At 37.5% G+C, this 14,530-nt stretch overlaps 1 protein-coding gene across 1 annotated transcript in view; it reads left to right on the top strand.

Moving 5' to 3' along the window:
• The window catches only part of adprh (ADP-ribosylarginine hydrolase), a 259,504-nt gene that overhangs the window by 182,533 nt on the left and 62,441 nt on the right, over positions 1-14,530 (top strand). The gene's annotated exons all lie outside the window — the stretch shown is intronic.

Here is a 14,530-nt window from a genome sequence, read left to right as displayed (position 1 = left end):
GCAGTAAAAGTATAATGCATGAAAGCCATTCTACATTTTTGGTTGAGTGTTGAATGTGTGCATTCATGGCAGCAGAAGTGAGTCACTATTTTATTGAACGTACAGTAGAAAAAGAGAAGAAAGTACCAGAATTGCTCAGGGCAGCTACTGGTCAAACGAGTCCCCACTGCAGAACTTCAGTTGCCCCTCTGTTGAAATCTCTTTCTGTGGTTGGTTGTGTGGTGTTGATGTTGCCCATAGAGGTTGGGATGGTGTCCCCTTGATAGCTAGTGCCCTACGCAGACCACATATTCTGCATATATGGAACAGTGATAGAGGAATCAGTGTAGAAAAAGCTTTACACAAAGCTTTTACTGAAATGAAAACATGAAATTGCTGCCATTGATCAACACAAATCCAACATTCAGTGGGTACGGAAAGTATTCAGACCCCCTTAAATTGTTCACTCTTTGTTATATTGCAGACATTTGCTAAAATCATTGAAGTTCATTGTTTCTCATTAATGTACACACAGCACCCCATATTGACAGAAAAACACAGAATTGTTGACATTTTTGCAGATTTATTAAAAAAGAAAAACTGAAATATCACATGGTCCGAAGTATTCAGACCCTTTGCTGTTGTGGGGTTACAAATTTAAGAATCTGTTTAAGATCTGCGGATCCTACATCCTGACCATTTGGCAGGACAAGCTTAAGATACAGCAGTGTCTTTGTCTCTATGATAATGTAAAGGTATGGGCGATACTGTCAGACTGATTGGATTAGCACCTATGCATTTGAATGACACATTTATGCTGATTAGATCATGGCTGGGAAATGTAGGGAATGGGCTGATTCCTGTATTGCATTTGCATGCTTTGTTTAGATTGTCCACACCTCTACTCTATGTATCCCTCCCCCTTGAATGTATATGACCTACCAAGTCACTGCCTTAGTTAGATTTTGGATGACCACAGCGTCGCACAGCGTGTTTCTCAATAAAAAGTAACTTCTGCTTCAAGAGATCCCAAAGTCTCCTGGTATGCTTCTGAGATTTCCAACACTGTGATACTCATATATTTAACTCAGATGCTGTCCATTTCTTCTGATCATCCTTGAGATGGTTCTACACCTTCTTTTGAGTCCAGCTGTGTTTGATTATACTGATTGGACTTGATTAGGAAAGCCACAAACCTGTCTATATAAGACTTTACAGCTCACTGTGCATGTCAGAGCAAATGAGAATCATGAGGTCAAAGGAACTGCCTGAAGAGCTCAGAAAAAGAATTGTGGCAAGGCACAGATCTGGCCAAGGTTACAAAAAAATTCTGCTGCACTTAAGGTTCCATTTAATCCTTAAATGGAAGATGTTTGGGACAACCAGAACCCTTCCTAGAGCTGGCCGTCCGACCAAACTGAGCTATCAGGGGAGAAGAGCCTTGGTGAGAGAAGTAAAAAAGAACCCAAAGATCACTGTGGCTGAGCTCCAGAGATGCAGTCGGGAGATGGGAGAAAGTTGTAGAAAGTCAACCATCACTGCAGCCCTCCACCAGTTGGGGCTTTATGGCAGAGTGACCCGATGGAAGCCTCTCCCCAGTGCAAGACACATGAAAGCCCGCATGGAGGACTCCAAGATGGTGAGAAATAAGATTCTCTGGTCTGATGAGACCAAGATAGAACTTTTTGGCCTTAATTCTAAGCGGTATGTGTGGAGAAAACCAGGCACTGCTCATCACCTGTCCAATACAGTCCCAACAGTGAAGCATGGTGGTGGCAGCATCATGCTGTGGGGGTGTTTTTCAGCTGCAGGGACAGGACGACTGGTTGCAATTGAGGGAAAGATGAATGCGGCCAAGTACAGGGATATCCTGGACGAAAACCTTCTCCAGTGTGCTCAGGACCTCAGACTGGGCCGAAGGTTTACCTTCCAACAAGACAATGACCCTAAGCACACAGCTAAAATAACGAAGGAGTGGCTTCGCAACAACTCTGTTTGTTCTGACTGTTCTTGAATGGCCCAGCAAGAGCCCTGACTTAAACCCAATTGAGCATCTCTGGTGTAGCGTCTGGACCAATCAGCCACACAATTATTCATTGTATTTAATGAATTACCCATAAACTCACTCTCACTATCAAAGTTCTCTGAACTCATCCCCCTAAAACTGCAACCAGCATCCCAAATGTGGCCCACACAGGCCAACCTAGGTGTCCTGTTACAGATATATGGTACTTTTATGATCCGGAAGAATGCTGTAGAGACTAGTGACTCATTCTTCCTGAGAAGGACAAATAAACTCTCTTAATCCTATGTATTCTCTATATAACCACTTGGGAAATGTATAAACACGTATCCAATTTTCCCATCTCATGACTTTCCTTTTATAGGCTTTATTCTATGTATTAATTCTCTCTTTTGAACTATTTTGGTATTAATGTTCCATAGTTGCAAATGTATAGTTAACTGAGATCACATTGGCAGCATGTTTGGTAGATACGGACTCCAACTTTCATTTCCTATTTGGTAATTCATGTTACATGTTACTAACTCTGTGACATGTTAGTATTATAAGAATCTAGAAGGTTATTCTCTCATTCATCCAATGCGGTGTCTTATGCTAATATCTTGCTACAGAACAAAGACTCGTAAAACTTCCCTCTGAAAGGGAAACTCCTTATTGGCTCAGACACCTCAAGAGGGTGTGACATCTTCACCCCTTATATTCACTGATCACAAGATCAAACCCCCTTCTCTTCCTGCTCTTCCTCCTCTTCTTCCCTTCTACTGACAAATGCTGACATCAAGATGGCGCTTTAAGAAGCTAGAAGTTTCTAAGGAACCCCAAGCTTGTGCCAGGCCTCGGCCTAGACCTTCCATTCACCAAAGTCAAGTCAAGTCAAATTTATTTATATAGCGCTTTTACAATTGGTAATTGTTCAAAGCAGCTTTACATATTAGAAGCACAGAAAAAGGGAAGTGGTTAAAAATAAGCTGTACAACCAAGCGTGGTAATATGTAACATATACAAGATGGTGCTACATTAAGCCAATGTCAGCTGACTCCCAGGGGTGGAAAAAAAAACCCTAGGAGAAAAACCCAGCGTGCTAACACTGGGAAAAAAGTCCTAGGAGGGAAAAAACCCCTTGGAAGATATATATAATATATGTAAATGGATATGGAGATCAAAATCTGAATTATACATTTTTATTATAGAGATTAAAAATAGATCATATATAAATATATGTAAGCGGATACGGGGATTAAAAATCTGAATTATAGATGCAGCCAGAACTGGGTCTGTAGGCCCATTGTTTCCTGGGCTACGTTGTAGTCAGGTCCAGACACTGGTTCTCCATCTGATCTGGATACGGCCTGAATCCAGCACCCGGCAAACCTCAGGATAAGCAGAGAGACAGATAATAGCGTAGATGCCATTCTTATTCTGATGTACAGGTATATCTAGTGTTATAGGAAATGTTCTCGGTTCCAGCCGACCTAAATATTGCAGCGTAACAATCCTTTAATGGATTTGAAAAATGTTAATGTATTGATAATGTGTTATGTGTATGCAAGAGCAAAGAGATGTGTTTATAGTCTAGATTTAAACTGACAGAGTGTGTCTGCTTCCCGAACAATGCTAGGAAGATTGTTCCAGAGTTTAGGTGCTAAATAGGAAAAGGATCTGCCGCCTTCAGTTGATTTTGATATTCTGGGTATTATCAACTGGCCTGAATTCTGAGATCGCAATAAACGTGAAGGACTATAATGCATTAAGAGCTCACTTAGGTACTGGGGAGCTAAACCATTTAGAGCTTTATAAGTAAGTAGCAAGATTTTAAAATCTATACGATGTTTAATAGGGAGCCAATGTAATGTTGACAGAACTGGGCTAATATGGTCATACTTTCTGGTTCTAGTAAGAACTCTAGCTGCCGCATTTTGGACCAACTGTAGTTTGTTTAAAAGCCGAGCAGAACAACCACCCAGTAGAGCGTTACAATAATCTAGTCTTGAGGTCATGAATGCATGAACCAACTGTTCCGCATTTGTCATTGAGAGCATATGCCGTAATTTAGATATATTTTTTAGATGGAAGAAGGCGGTTTTACAGATACTAGAAACATGACTTTCAAATGAAAGATTGGTATCAAAGAGCACACCCAGGTTCCTAACTGAGGACGAAGATTTAATGGAGCACCCGTCAAGTGTTAGAGAGTATTCAAGGTTTTTTCGTGAGGAAGTTTTTGGTCCAAAGATTAGGATATCAGTTTTTTCTGAATTTAATAATAAGAAATTTCTTGTCATCCAGTTTTTAATGTCTGCTATGCATTCTGTTAGTTTTGTGAATTTGTAGGTTTCGTCAGGGCGCGAGGAAATATAGAGCTGAGTATCGTCAGCGTAGCAGTGAAAACTAACACCATGCTTCCTAATTATCTCTCCTAAGGGCAGCATGTACAGAGTGAAAAGCAACGGTCCTAGTACTGAGACTTGTGGTACTCCATATTTAACCTGTGATCGATACAACATCTTTTCATTAACTACTACAGACTGATAACGGTCAGATAAGTACGATTTGAACCATGCCAAAACAATTCCACTAATGCCAATATAGTTTTCAAGTCTTTTTAGAAGAATATTGTGATCGATAGTGTCAAAAGCAGCACTGAGATCTAATAACACTAATAGAGAAATACAGCCACGATCGGATGATAAGAGTAGATCGTTTTTAACTCTAACGAGAGCAGTCTCAGTACTATGGTTTGGTCTAAATCCTGACTGGAAATCCTCACAGATTCCATTTTTTCTAAAAAGGAACACAGTTGTGTTGAAACTGCCTTTTCTAATATCTTTGACAGAAAAGGTAGATTCGAGATTGGCCTGTAATTTACTAAATCTCTCGGATCTAGTTGAGGTTTTTTAATAAGAGGTTTAATAATAGCCTGCTTAAAGGTTTTTGGCACATATCCTAGTGTTAAGGATGAATTAATTATATCAAGAAGTGGACCTACGACCTCTGGAAGCATTTCTTTCAGTAGTTTAGTCGGCATTGGGTCTAACATACATGTTGTTGATTTTGATGATTTGATAAGTTTAGATAATTCTTCCTCTCCTATAGCGGCGAATGATTCTAGTTTTACCTCAGGGACACTGCAGTGCACTGTCTGAAGCGAAACTGTAGACGGTTGCATGTTTTTAATTGTCTCTCTAATATTATCAATCTTGCAAGTAAAGAAGTTCATAAAGTCATTACTGCTGTGCTCTATGGAAACGTCGGCAGTTGAATCTCTGTTTCTAGTTAATTTAGCCACTGTGTCAAATAAATACCTAGGATTATGTTTGTTTTCTATTAAGAGATTTGAAAAATAAGTAGATCTAGCATTTCTTATAGCCGTTCTGTACTCAATCATTTTTTCTTTCCACGAAAGGCGAAAAACTTCTAGTTTTGTTTTCTTCCAACTACGTTCGGCTTTTCTCACAGCTCGTTTTAGAGCCCGAGTGTGCTCATCATACCACGGCGTTGGATTAGTTTTCTTAATCTTCTTTAGACGTAAAGGAGCGACTGCATCTAATGTGCTGGAAAAGAGAGAGCCAATAGTTTCTGTTGCAGCATCGAGTTCTTCTAAGTTGTCAGGTATACTAAGGCGATGAAACTGCTCGGGGAGATTATTTATAAAGCAATCTTTAGTGGTAGACGTGATGGTTCTACAATATTTATGGCTGGGTGGTGGTTTTGCAGCCTTGGCTAATTGTATTATACACAAGACTAGATAATGATCTGATATATCATCGCTCTGCTGTAGAATTTCAACAGCATCAATATCAATTCCATGCGACAGTATTAGATCTAGGGTATGATTACGACAATGAGTGGGTCCTGACACGTGTTGTCTAACTCCAATAGAGTTTAAAATGTCTGCAAATGCCAATCCAAATGCGTCTTTATTATTATCTACATGGATATTAAAATCACCAACAACAAGGACTTTATCCGCAGCCAGTACTAACTCTGATAGGAAATCAGCAAATTCTTTGATAAAGTCAGTATGGTGCCCTGGTGGCCTGTTTCTGTCGAGGATTGTGTCGATAATCATAACCTTGAGGACTATATTCATTTAAAGTAATGTAATCGTCTGGTTTTAGCCAGGTTTCTGTCAAACACAGCAAGTCTAGTTTATTGTCTGTGATAATTTCATTTACAATAAGTGCTTTTGAAGAAATAGATCTAATATTCAGTAACCCAAGCTTTATCATTTGTTTATCTGATTTATCTGTGATTTTCATTTTTTGAACATCAATTAAATTTTTACCCTTAAAAGGTTTCAGAAGTTTTTTGTATTTACTAGTTCGAGGTACAGACACAGTCTCTATGTCATAATATCTAGGTGAAAGAGTTTCTATGTGCTGTGAATTATTTGAGTTCTGTGACGTGAGGCGGCTAGCAGACGGTCGGTTTAGCCAGTTTGTCTGCGTCCTGATCTGGGCCCTGGTTTGTCATGTTTCAGCTCTAAGACTATTTGCCAAATTTCTAGATAGAAGAGCAGCACCATCCCGGGAGGGATGAATACCATCTCTTTTCAACAGATCAGGTCTGCCCCAAAAGCTTTTCCAATTGTCTATGAAACCTATATTATTCTGCGCACACCACTTAGACAGCCAGCCATTGAGTGATGATAACCTGCTAACTATCTCATCACTCCGACGAACAGGAAGAGGGCCAGAACAAATTACTTTTGCTGACATTGAATTTGCGAGTTCACACACCTCTTTAATGTTAATTTTAGTGATCTCCGACTGGCGAAGTCGAACATCATTTGTGCCGACGTGGATAATGATTTTAGAATATTTACGTTTAGCATTAGCCAGCACTTTTAAATTTGCTTTGATGTAAGGTGCTCTGGCCCCCGGCAAACATGTGACTATGGTGGCTGGTGTCTCTATTTTCACGTTCCGTGTAATAGAATCGCCAATTACTAGGGCACTTTCAACAGGATTCTCAGTGGGTGCGTCACTGAGTGGGGAGAACCTGTTTGATGTTCTAATCGGAACGGAAGAGTGGTGTTTGTTCTTGCCATTATGCCGCCTCACCAAAGATCCTCTGAATCCAACTGGTTCTCTTTCATCAAGACAATATCAGCAAAGATTCAACGGAAGCCTCCACAAATTGCATCAGGACAGTTTTAATTCAACTTGGAGAGACATGCAAGTATCAAACTTAGTCTCATTATTTGATACAATGAGTATCCTTACCCCTTTTAAAGAAGGGCCTGTTAAAACTAAACTGATGGTTTGCTCAAGGCTGTTGATCTGCTGAATGTCCAACAATGCTGTAACTCCTTGCTTTACTGTACTCTGCTTTTCTCTATCTCTCTTGGTAAACTGTATGCATGTATGTGTGTGAATGTTAGAGTAGTTTAAGTGTTTTGTCTAGTTAATAAAGTCTTGTTCATGTCACATTTAAAGTTGTCCGTGTTTTTCGCTCATATACTGGAGTCCCTATTCCTGTCGGTTCTGACTACAGGCTTTTAGTAGAATAAGATTGTTATTTCCCCTAACCTGGAAATGAACATTTCTTAGAATTAATAAACAATTAACACTGTGTGTTCATTGGACAACAGGTTAATTGATTGTAATATTAATTTTACTACATTAAGTTCATTTTATTAACTGATTCAAATATTAATAATTAATTATAACTAGTTATGATTAATTATTCATATTTATTTTGAGCTAATTTGCTACACTGGATGGTAAACGTTGGTGGACAGCCATTTTTAGGTCTCTCCAACCTCACAGAACTGGAGAGGATCTGCAAGGAGGAATGGCAGAGGATCCCCAAATCCAGGTGTGAAAAACTTGTTGCATCTTTCCCAAAAAGATTCATGGCTGTATTAGATCAAAAGGGTGCTTCTACTAAATACTGAGCAAAGGGTCTGAATACTTAGGACCATGTGATATTTCAGTTTTTCTTTTTTAATAAATCTGCAAAAATGTCAACAATTCTGTGTTTTTCTGTCAATATGGGGTGCTGTGTGTACATTAATGAGGGGGAAAAAATGAACTTAAATGATTTTAGAAAATGGCTGCAATATAACAAAGAGTGAAAAATGTAAGGGGGTCTGAATACTTCGCGTACCCACTGTACATGGTCTTTGGTTATTATGGAAGCTTTTTTTCCTCCCCAGAGGAAAAAATATTTTTATTTTGCAATTGTGAGTTTACATCTCACAGTTCTGATTTTTTTTCTCAGAATTGTGAGATATAAACTAGGAATTGAGAGGGGAAAAGTCAGAATTGTAGTGAGATAAAAAGTCACAATCTTTTTTTCATTTTCTATGCATGGCAGAAATAAGCTTTCATAGGTTCTACATGTGTAAGGGGGAAAACCGTTGAGAAAACCATTTTTTTCCCCAGTACTGCTGTTGTTGCAAAAGTATAGGTTTTGTCCTATATTTAAAGATTGGAACATTAGGTCTTCATATCTAACTTGCTGTGTTTAAGCATTTGCAAATAAGATGAGAAAGATCCATGATTTGGTATGGGGTAAGCTTATATGAAAAGAAAATGTAAGCATTTTAGAACAATATTAATTGACTGCATTTCGTGTGAAAACAACCTGAATTGTGTTAATGGTATGGTCACAACAGATGGATGTTCTGCTAAATGTGTATAGAGATTTGAAAATGTGACTACAGATTGGTATGTTAGCAATTGAAAAAAATTAAACAGTAAACAGTCTTTGGAGATCAAACATGCTCGGGTACGGTTCAGATAACCTAGTGTGAGTACACCCTTAGAAACAATGAACAACTCAGGACATCAGTGGTTTTCCATATCCTGGGATAACCTTCACTCCAGTTCAAGAGAAAATATAGGCCTATTGTCGTCACTTATGAATTTGCACACGATTTGTCTTAAAGCATATTAAAAACATCACATATACATATGGTCCGTGTACGTTTTGATAGTTTGTTTTCCAATTTGAAATGAAATACGCAGAAACGAGAAAATGGTCGTTTCCCGTTTTTTCGTTTGTTAAAAAAACAAAAAAACGAGATTTTGTCTCGATTTTCGTTTTTTCGGGTCACAGATAGAAAACGGAAACACGACTTCAAAACTCGTTTTCCACATGTGGGCGGTCATTACACGCCCCTTTCAGCCGATTGGTCAATCAAATCTGAGCCAGTGACATCATATTCAGTTCGTTCAACAAAATAACAGTCCTCTGCCGCTATATCAGTAGATGTCATAAATCGGCTTTCTTCTGTGCAACCTAACGCGTATTTCACAGAAATATTTATTTCAGAAATGTTAATCAGCACACAGACTGTTGTAATGCTGTTTGTAGTTTAATATGCATAGTGAAACTGCACTACTCACACAGTTTAAAAAAAAAAAAAAAACTACAGTTTTTATTTTATTCTATTTTGAATAAATAGAATAAATCACAATAAATAAGTAGTGTAAGCTATTTTGAAAAACGAACAATAGCTCATCTCTCTTTATTTATTTATTTTATATAGCTAACATTGCCTACTGAATGGCTAATTAATAACCCTTTGGTTAAAAGATTGAGGGAATATGTAAAGATCAAACATTAAAGATCAAAATTACAGCTACAGCTATTTTAGTTATGACAAAAATAATATATAAATGTTAAGCCAAAACAAATTAATTTGAAGTTGAACTGAAACAGAAACCGGCGTTATAACTACCTCTCTAGTTTGACACAAATCCAAATGTTTCAATATTCACGATTTGGAGGCTAAACTATATTTATTATTTAAACGCTTTTATTGTAGCCTACAAAGACTACTTAAAATGAGCAGTATAACTTTTTGTATATTTGGTTGAATGTATGTTATTTTGACAGTTAACAGGCTGCGATGTCGAGTTACTAAAACTGATGTTGCACGTGATGCGCCGACGCGTTCACTTGAATTTTCTTATCCTAAAAGCGGAAACAACTTAAAATACTCAGACATTTATGGTCAAATATATGTAACACTATTCGAATCTGTGAAGGGTTAAATAGGCCTATTATTTTTGTACACTCACAATAAAAACAAACATTGCTCGTAAAATAAACAAAGAAATTTTCTGCCATCTCGGTTTCCTTTCTGTGAACTTCTCAAAAATGAACCGACACTCATATTGTCGCATTTTTTCCCCTTTCATTTTGGTAATATGTTAATTACTTAAGTGAAATACATTTCGCGCATAGACATATTTATTCCCTTTATATAACTGAATCCTTTTTTCTCCGTTCACAGAAGCGCTGCAGGTGCGTGATGATGATGAACCCTCATTTTCTGTTGTTTATTCTGCTATTTGTTCATGTAGGCTGATTCACAGACATTTATCAAATTTCGTTTAATTCTAATTTAATATAATCTTGTCGGTTAATGAAACGATGATCGCATCAGTTAAAAAGTCAGGGGGAAAAAATAGAAATTATATTGACAAAGCAACAATAATTTTCGTTTAGTTTAATTTTTTCAAAACATCCACAGAACTGCTGCTGCATACAGTAAATTTTCCCGCTGTTTAAGCCACGAATATTTGCAAAATAAAATAATTACAAAGATAATAAAAGTTCTATGTTTAATATACGACAGTTTTTGTATTGCTGTTGTCCACTAAAGCAATTGACGCAGAATCGCCAATAGCCGTTAAATCGAAATTGAAAGTAAAATGTTCAGGGCCATTTATAGCTAATTCATTCAAAAGCGAAGGAAAGACTGAAAAAGTGAGGATAGCAAGTAAACTGTGACATATAATAATGTTCACTGTGTTCATAAAAGTGTTTAATTTAAGAGATAAAGTCAGCATGGCCATTTATAAGCTAAGAAAAACTAAAAAGCCCCCCGATGGTGATACCGTTATTAGGTGTTGCCACCTAGTGGATAGCCTATTTTCTAATATGACTTCATAGTCTACTGCAAGGAATGCGTCTGCTAAATGATTGAATTTAAATGTATAAAATGTAAACAAAACATTAAAATAAGAAAAAAAAAATGAATGCAGTAGCCACTGATCTATAACAGAGAATAGCCTATCATTATGTATAGCCTATTGATCGGTGGTAGTAGCCCAAAAGATGTCATGCGCTTGGTAACAGATGTAGAGGCATTTACATTTTAAAAACACAATGACAGCTTAAAAACAGACTTAATTAAATTTACTGTAGGTTTTTTTAACTTTTTTTATCTATGCAAACATATTTCTGTGAAATACGCGTTAGGTTGCACAGAAGAAAGCCGATTTATGACATTTACTGATATAGCGGCAGAGGACTGTTATTTTGTTGAAGGAACTGAAGATGACGTCACTTGCTCAGATTTGAATGACCAATCGGCTGAAAGGGGCGTGTAATGACCGCCCACATGTGGAAAACGAGTTTTGAAGTCGTGTTTCCGTTTTCTATCCGTGACCCGAAAAAACGGAAATCGAGTCAAAATCTCGTTTTTCCGTTTTTTTTTAACAATTGAAAAAACGGGAAACTACCATTTTCTCATTTCTGCGTATTTCATTTCAAATTGGAAAACAAACTATCAAAACGTACACGGACCACATATAAACAACATAAAAAAAACTGATTTTCACCACAGGGTGACAATCAGAGTCAGGGGGATGTTTGTCCATGTCTATATCCTGATTAGCTAGCTTTTGCAGTGCTGTGCTAACTCAGAGGCTTGAGGAGGGATGTAAACATTCACCAGGTGGACCTGAGCCCAATAAGTCAGTTGTCACAAGGTAGCCTAATGAGTGAAGTCTGTGGCAATCATCAAGAAAAGTTAGTTTTGTAAATCATAGTGCTGTAATGCATTTAGCAGTCAGACTGCAAACAGCCCTGTGCCTCTCCTCCCCCCCACACACAGGATTGATCGATTGCTGCTCGATTGCTCCTGTCTGCCTCGCTGCCTCTGCTCGCTGCCGGTGGTTTGCGTCTCCGTATAGCTTTGTTTTCTCTTTTATTGAATCTCTTACTTTTATGTTGCTTATATTATTATTATTGCCTACCACATTAATCTGATGTCGCTAGCTTGTAATCTTTGAATCTAAATCACTGTTACAACTAGACTTGTGCCGATACTCGGTAATGCGATAAATCGCGATAATGAATATGCACGATATTGTATTCGTCTGCACTTCAGAATACCGTAAATAATAATTTATTACAAATTATTAATTTTTTATAAGGCAATTAAGAATACTTTACCCATCAATCGTATAAAATGCACAACACCGCTGTATTCTGCGTCAAAAGGACACGCGCTCAGATGTAAACAATCCCAACGTGCACGAGAAGCACATGGCGGAACCAGTGAAGGAGACGAGCTGAATGAAAGTGCGCGTTCACGCTCTGACAGCAGAGGGCGCTGACGGAACAGCAGCGTGCAGCGGTTACCACGGAAACCGTGCAAAGAAAGTAACTGTGCTAGTGAAGTTTTTAAAATGCTTCAAACAGCCATTCATTTTTTTTGTAATCTCAGTGTTGTTCATCACAGCACCAAATACTGAATGCTTAAAAAAGACTTAAAAGGATATTTATTTTCAAACCTAAACATTTTTATATTTTAATCTGGACTACAACATGCCCTAATGATTAGAAATGTTCTGATTATTTGTTATTGTTCAGTAAAACTTTGAAAAATACAGCTTCATTAGTTAACATGTTAATTCATTATCACTAAACTGACAATAAAAACACTTAAAGTATTAATTATTATTAATTAATGTTAATTTCTTAGTTACTATTTAATAACATTACTAAAAATCAAAATAACTTATTTAGTGGACCTGAGATAAAACTAACAATGATCAGTTGTGTTTCTAAAATAACATTAACAAAAAATAACACTTTCAGTAACAAATGTAGCTATTGCTCAATCTTAGTTAATGCATTAAATAAAGTGTTATCTGTTGTTCTTTATAGCCTAATTCTTTTGCATTTTAATCTGTTTGAAAATTTCAGTCAGAGTTGTTTTGTTTTATTACAAAAAGAGTTCTTAAACCTGTTAAACTATGACAAAAATGGTTTTGCAACTTTTTTTAATATTGTGATAATACCGTATATCGTGATAAAAGCTTCATCAATTAATCGCAACGTGAAAATTTGATACCGTCACATGCCTAGTTACAACGTGTTTGCATCTCGCATACTTGTTAACTTGTCATCAGTCTCGTGCGCTCCTCTTTCAACGCGTTCATCAAACAGCTGTGGTAACTCGGATCGGATCAGTCTACAAACACGGTGAGTCATGTCATCCTCTCCCAGAATTGTTTCCTGTTCCATCTGTCACATGTTCAGTATAGCTCTCTCTGTCAGTGATGAGGGATTTACATGTCATAAATGTAGGGAAATAGTCAGGCTGACAGAGAGAATCTCAGAATTAGAGACACGCATCCAAACTTTAATCGAGGATAATAAGAATGCAGGGGCTTCAGATACTGTTTTGGATGCGACTAGCTTAGTGAACTCTGTACATTGTTCAGTTCTGGCTGTAGAGCCCGCGCAGCAGGGCACTTGGGTAACGGTGAGGCAGCCTAGTGGAAAACACCACTGTTCCGTTCCAATAAGAACATCAAACAGGTTCTCCCCACTCAGTGACACACCCACTGAGAATCCTGTTGAAAATGCCCTAGTTATTGGCGATTCTATTACAGGAACGTGAAAACTAAAATCACTAAAATTAGATCACTAAAATTAACATTAAAGAGGTGTGTGAACTCGCAAATACAATGTCAGGAGAAGTAATTTGCTCTGGCCCTCTTCCTGTTTGTCGGAGTGATGAGATAGTTAGCAGATTATCATCACTCAATGGCTGGCTGTCTAAGTGGTGTCCGCAGAATAATATAGGTTTCATAGACAATTGGAAATGTTTTTGGGGCAGACCTGGCCTGTTGAAAAGAGATGGTATTCATCCATCCCGGGATGGTGCTGCTCTTCTCTCTAGTAATATGGCACATAGTCTTAGAGCTGAAACATGACAAACTGGGGCCCAGGACAGGAAGCAGACAGACTGGCTAAATCGACCGTCTGCTAGCTGCCTCACGTTACAGAAGTCAGATAAATCCCAACACATAGAAACTCTTACACCTAGATATTATCACATAGAGACTGTGTCTGTACCCCGAATAAGTAAAAACAAAAAACTTCCAAACCCATTCAATGGTAAAAATTTAATTGATGTTCAACAAATAAAAAATAGAGATAATAATGATAAACAAATGATAAAGCTTGGATTGTTAAAAATTAGATCACTTTCTTCAAAAGCACTTATTGTAAACGATATTATCACAGACAATAATCTAGATGTGCTGTGTTTGACAGAAACCTGGCTAAAACTGGACGATTACATTACTTTAAATGAATCTAGTCCTCAAGGTTATGATTATCGACACAATCCTTGTCAGAAAGGCAAAGGGGGAGGTGTTGCTGTAATTTATAGTAATATTTACAGTATCAGCCAGAAGGCTTTCAAATATAATTCCTTCAAAGTGATGGTGCTTTACGTAACATTATGTAAGTTGACATTTGTGCTGGCTA

Source organism: Chanodichthys erythropterus, chromosome 19 (assembly GCF_024489055.1).
Source record: "Chanodichthys erythropterus isolate Z2021 chromosome 19, ASM2448905v1, whole genome shotgun sequence".
In the NCBI taxonomy this organism is placed as follows: domain Eukaryota; kingdom Metazoa; phylum Chordata; class Actinopteri; order Cypriniformes; family Xenocyprididae; genus Chanodichthys; species Chanodichthys erythropterus.
Note: the sequence above shows the minus strand (reverse complement) of the source record. Positions and strands in the feature narration are given on the sequence as shown.